At 39.0% G+C, this 6,542-nt stretch overlaps 1 long non-coding RNA gene across 1 annotated transcript; it reads left to right on the top strand.

The window, feature by feature from the left end:
- Positions 1 to 3,942: 3,942 nt before the first annotated feature.
- Positions 3,943 to 4,540, top strand: LOC125490354. The gene is made up of 2 exons (XR_007267623.1): positions 3,943 to 4,062; positions 4,338 to 4,540. It is a non-coding gene; the product is annotated as an uncharacterized LOC125490354 (long non-coding RNA).
- Positions 4,541 to 6,542: the final 2,002 nt, after the last annotated feature.

Genomic DNA, 6,542 nt, shown 5'->3' with positions numbered 1-6,542 from the left:
TAAAAGGGTATAAAAAAATCTACAACTTCTTTCCATGAATTGGTTAAGACAATATGATGCAATGTTAATGAATTTTTTGACATGAATACTTTTTCTTGTAAATTTAAATTTTTTCCGAGGGTAATAGCTCGAAAACGGTTAGTAATTACAAAAAAACATATGATATAAAAGTTTTAGATAATTTTAAGACCTCCATTTTAGTAGTTTGTAATATTTGTCTCCGATGCACCGTTTTTGAGATATAAGCAAAAAACCAAAAATTCGTATCTTTATCCCCCCCTCCTCCCCCCCGCTCATCACCTAGGAGTCAGGACTTTTGGTATGTTAACAACCTAAGCCCCCTGAACAAGTTTCTGAAGGAATCGCTGAGTTACCTGCTCACGCACTCTACACCTCATTCCTTGACTGGACTAAGAAGAAAATCACTGATTGGGCAACAACACAGCACCAACCACTCAAGCTTGAATCATGAAACTTGGCACGTTGGCTCCTTAGGTAATGTAGGTAAGCACTAAGAAAGGATTTTCAGAAACTCTAGGGGTAAAATAGGAGATGAAAGTTTGTGTGAAAGTCGTCTTCAAATATTGGATTTAGGCTGGAGAATGAAAAATTATGCACACGTGTCTCGGCATTTTGATCATTCCACCCCCATCAAGGCGAAAATGGGGATGAAGTCGTGGAAAAAAAATCACTTAACTTCTGACTGGGTGAAACGCTAAACCTAGAGACTTTTGCACATAGCTACACAGTGTAGGTAGGTATCCACTGATAAGGAACGAGATACCAAGAATATAGGCTTTTATTTACAAAAATTAAACATATTATTTGTGAGACATTGTAAGACAACTGACACACAATTTCTTCGTAATATCCATAGATCATGACATTCTCCCCCGGTCAGTTTATTCTATAGCATAATCCCTTAAATACGTCGGCGCTCGTCTCTCTCTGGCAGAGCGGCGGGGTTCAGGCGTAGGCTCTTCATCGTCAGATAGGACATCATCGGGAGCGTCGTCGGGAGCGTCATTGGGAGTGCCATCATCATCAGCATCGTCATTGGGGGTGTCATCATCATCAGCTTCGCCTCCGTGCGGGAAAGGTGCTAATTGTCGGTTTGAGACAGTAGTCTCACGGCCATCCGGTAGCTGTACATGCGAGTATGCCGGATTGGCCTCAATAAGTTGCACTCGTTCAACTATGTTGTCATATTTTGAGTTTCGAACATTTTTTTTTAGTAGTACAGGTCCCGGAGTCATCAGCCATGATGGAAGTGAATCCCCGTTCGGTGACCTTCGAGGATGATTGAACATACGTTCATGAGGAGTTGTGTTCGTGGACGTACAAAGTAACGAACGTATAGAATGTAGAGCCGTCGAGAGCACAAGTTGCCAGCTCTCCGTTGGCAGGTTCTTAGATCTGAGGGACAGTTGGACAGATCTCCATAAAGTTCCATTCAGACGTTCTACCTGTCCATTTCCTTGCGGGTTATATGGTGTGGTTCTACTACACGCAACGCCGAGTGGTATTAAGAACTTCCTTAACTCTTCGGACATGAAGGAAGCCCCACGGTCAGAATGGATATAAAGTGGCGTTCCAAATATGCAGAATAGCTCTTTTAAGCAGCTTATTACCGTGCTAGCAGATACATCCTTGCATGGGAAAGCAAATGGGAATCTTGAATATTCGTCGATGATCGTAAGGATATACCTGTTATTGTTATTTGTAGGTAGAGGCCCTTTAAAATCTATATTCAACCGCTCGAATGTTGAGGTCGCTTTTATTAATTCACCTTGTTTTCTGATAAATCTTGGTTTTATTTCAGCGCATGTCTGGCATCTTGCGGTCAGGGCTCTAATATCTTCAAGCGAGTATGGAAGGTTTTTTGACTTAACCCAGTGATACATTCGAGTTACGCCAGGATGGCATAACTGATCGTGCGCTTCGATCAGTCTGTTCGTGTTTGTTGATGCACAGACTCTTGATAGAGCGTCAGCGACTATGTTTTCCTTTCCTGGGCGGTATATAAGGGGCCGTCCATTAATCACGTGAGGTCGTTTTTCTCATTTTTTGACCCCCCCCTCCCCCCTGGTGATATTTGGTGAGGTTTGGGACCAACCCCCCCTCCCCCCCCTGGATCACGTGTATTTTTTTGGAAGTCTATGTAAAGGCAATTTTTGTCTAGAAAAAAAATAGGTCATATTACAAATCGTTAAAATTTTTGCGCCGTCCAAAATATCGGTTCAGAAATACCTAATTTTTGACAAAAAATTAATACACGTGATGTCTACCGAGAACCCCCCCTCCCCCCTCGTGAGGTTTTCAGTACCCCCTCCCCCCCCCCTTTGAGCCTCACGTGATTAATGGACGGCCCCTAATGTCGTATTTAAAGCATGATAATTCTAGACGCCATCTTTCCAATTTTTCGTTCTTTATTTTACTGCTATGTTTTTGGTTAAACATGAATGAAACTGATTGTTGGTCTGTCACAAGAATAAAATGTTTTCCAATTAGGTAGTGTCGCCATTTTCGTAGTGATTCTACGATAGCACCAGCTTCCTTTTCTATGGAACTTTGTCTGCGTTCCGAATCATTTAAGCTCCTTGAGAAAAATGCAACGGGTCGACCCTTCTGAGTTAGAGTCGCCGCTAATGAGTGTTCGGAAGCATCAGTTTCGACCGTGAACGTTTCTTTTGCATCAATAGCAGTTAAACAAGATTTAGCAATGTCGTGCTTGAGGGTTTCAAATTTTTCAATCTCTTGTTGAGTTAGGGGAAATACATTTCTATTGACAAGAGGGCTAATCTTTTCTGAAAAGTTACTTATCCACTTCGAATAATGTGCAAACATTCCCAGTGCACGTTTTAATGAAGCCGTGTCGTTTGGCACTGGTAAATCCATAAGTGGTTGTAGCCTTTTCTCGTCGGGTGTGATCGCATTGTTCTTAATGGTGTAGCCAAGTAGATTTATGGACTCACTGCCGAATATGCTTTTGTCTTTGTTCAAAGTGAGCTTGTATTTTTCTACTGCGTCCATAAATTTCTTCAAGTTTACGTCATGTTCATCTTTATTATTTCCACAGACAGTGACGTCATCTAAATACGCATATGTAGCTGGTAGTTTCTCCGTTGTTATGATATAGTGAAGAGTTCTTTGAAATGCTGCAACACCATTAGTGACGCCGAACGGTATTCTGGTAAACTGGTATTGATTTCCGTCGGCTTCGAAGGCAGTATACTTTTTTTCGCTCTCTAGTATAGGTACTTGATGATATGCACTTTTTAAGTCAATCTGGCTGAAGTAGTTGTATTTTGCAACCTCTGAAACAATTGATTCTATATTGGGCAGCGGGAATGCGTCGAGTTCGGTATATCTGTTGATGGTGAGTGAATAATCAATAACTAGACGCTTCCTATGCATGCCTCCGCCAGCTACAAGAACTTGAGCGCGCCATGGAGATACGCATGGTTCTATTACCTTATCTTCCAATAATTTATTTATCTCTTCTGCTATGAACTTCTTGTCTTCATCGCTATACCGTCGTGATTTGATTGCAACGGGTTTTATGTCTGATGTGAGGTTAGAGAAGATTGTCGCCGGTGGTACAGAGGCAGCCATCACGTTGCATATTTTAAGTGGTTCTAAATTTCCTCCAAAATCTAATTCCAGTGATGAATGCAGTCTGGCGAAAGACAGTCTGGGAAAAAATAAGTATGGAACGCGTACGAAAAATAATGGCGAGCACCGCTCACAGAGTACTTTTTACGCTATCATAGACATCTTTGGCTTTTGTCATCTGTCAGTGTCAGTCAGTCAATCGTTTAGTTTGAAAAATAATTTTAAATCATAAATAAATTAAGATTTAACAGTTATTTATATATTATTATTACTGTGGATAAGTGCAGTGTTTGTGTGGAGGTACCTAACTATTAGTGTTGCTTTATATTATTGATTATAATTGTGTTTTATAAAACTTGTGAAATATGTGGTTTAAGAGCCGCTAGCCGGTCGTATAGATGGCCAAAAGAGAATTTTCATGGCCAAATTTCCACTGGATGAGGAAAGGTAAGCTACAATTAAAGGCTAAAGCATAGGATTTAGATTATTTATATGTATAAAAAAGTTAAAGTCTAATAAAATAACTGGAGGGTCAGCACAACCAACATTTTTCATTAGTACGCACAGCTCATCAATCAGAACAACTTTTGTCTACTAGTTTTGGAAATTAGCGAAAATCTAATTCGGATCTCCATACAAAAATTACCAGTGACTTTTATTATACCTACCTACTTAAATAATATTTAATTGTTTAATAATAATTATAAAAATGTTGTTTGCAGATGTAAACAGTGGGTTAAGATGACCGGTAAGGAGGATCTGGTTTATGTGCCTATTGAAAAGCTACATCAACTTAAACGAATTTGTGGCAATCATTTTCTACCACAACATTTTAAGAACACAATTGAAAAAAAAAAACAATTCCATGTGTGGGACTTACTGCAGACACTTTATTTTATAATAAATAAATATAATTATATTTTTCCACTTTTATTTTATTTCAACATTATAATCATCATCATATCATCATTTCATCATTATTTCACTTACGTCAACGGAAAATCTCGAGTTTATTTTATGGATTATATTTTTGTATTCAAATAGGAACATAACATAACGTTGAACCGAGACTTAACGTTGGTGTCATTGTGTAACACTGAAATCCTATTGTGTAAAACTGAAATTAAAGTTATACATACACTCGCACTTTTTTTTTTACTAGTTATCGATAAAAAATATCCATAAGAAGCACATCACTATTTCAGCGGGGCTATGTTGGCAGTTTTGTACGTCATAATTTTTGTTTTGTTGGTACCCTCTGTTAGTACGCGTGAATAAAAAAAAATAATACAAGTATTTTTTCTTTTTTTTCCCTTGTACTCCCATCTCTTAAAACGTAAGTGTTCTTTTCTCTATGGATGAATGATTTTTCAGAATGTCATGCCCAAGAATCACATCAGCACAGAGTCGATTTACAATCAAAAGAGCTTGCTTCTTGTAAGTATGCTTCCTTATTTTAAGGGTGGCAATGCACAGCCCTTCTACTGAGGAAGTGTGATCCAAAGAGGCCAAAGTTATCTGATGTTGGCATTTTCTTTTCTTTAATCCCAGTGTTTCAGCTAGCGAAAGGTTAATGAAACTTACGGAGCTCCCAGTGTCTATAAGTGCATCTGCATGGGAGTCGTTAATGGTAACTGGGATAGTGGCTTTGCTCAGACTTGCAGGGGAGGCAGCTAAAATTAATGCTGTCGTATGTTCTGCATCTTCCTGCGGATTTATGGTGTTTACCGTAGAAGTTCCTCTGCAGACACTTGCGAAGTGCCCTTTCTTTGAGCACAATTGGCAAACAGAGTTATATGCTGGGCATTTGAACCTTCTGTGCAAGACATTTCCGCCACAAAAGAAGCATGATTTTTTTTGAATTTGTTGCCCGGCAGCGCACACTGTTGGTTTACTTTCTTGCACTTCGGAGTTTACAGCGCTTAAGGTGGGTACATAGTTTGCGGTATTAGTGTAGCTCTGACAGTTTTTATCGGCCATTTCTAATGAGCTAGCTTGGTTGTGAGCTTCTTCAAGGGTTAGCGTTAGGTTTTCTAGTAATCTCTGTCTGATACTTTTGGAGCTTATGCCGGAGATAAAGGCTTCTCGAATATATTCTGTTTTATAGCCTTCGGCAGTTATTTCTTTGAAATAACAATTCAGGGACAGGACTTTTAGAGCACGTAAATATTCATCGATTGATTCTCCGGGGAGTTGCTTGCGCGTAGATAACATATGCCGAGCATGAATTTCGTTATGTGGCTTAACGTATGTATTATTTAGTTGTTTCAGCGCCCCCTCATAGTCGTCGGTGTCTTGAATTATGCTGAACACACTTGGTGATAGGTGATTTATTAGTATTTTTAATTTTACCGAGTTCGGAAGCGGCGAGTCTCCAGCGGATATAAAATTGTCAAACGCCTTTTTCCAGTGCCGCCACTTCAGCTCGGCTCCCGTGGAACTTGGATCTACATCGAATCTCTCAGGTCTCAAGAATCGTGTAAAATCACCGGATGAAGATACTTGACTCATTATGTTTGTTTTATTTGTAAATAAAATTGATAAGGAACGAGATACCAAGAATATAGGCTTTTATTTACAAAAATTAAACATATTATTTGTGAGACATTGTAAGACAACTGACACACAATTTCTTCGTAATATCCATAGATCATGACATCCACTAACTGCTCTTCATCAATAACGTTCTGATTAATAAGATTCTATATTATTAAAGATGCTCTACATCAGTTAGGCTCTGCTCTACGTTAATAAGATGCTACTCCACATCAGTTAGGTTCTGCTTTACATTAATAAGATGCTGCTCTACATCAGTTAGGTTCTGCTCTACATTACTTAGATGCTGCTCTATATAGTAAGATACCGCTTTACATTACTTAGATGCTGCTCTACATCAGTTAGGTTCTGCTCTACATTACTTAGATGCT

This window comes from Plutella xylostella, chromosome 4 (genome assembly GCF_932276165.1).
Source record: "Plutella xylostella chromosome 4, ilPluXylo3.1, whole genome shotgun sequence".
In the NCBI taxonomy this organism is placed as follows: Eukaryota; Metazoa; Arthropoda; class Insecta; order Lepidoptera; family Plutellidae; genus Plutella; species Plutella xylostella.
The sequence above is the reverse complement of the archived record's forward strand: the minus strand, read 5'-3'. Positions and strand labels throughout refer to the sequence as shown.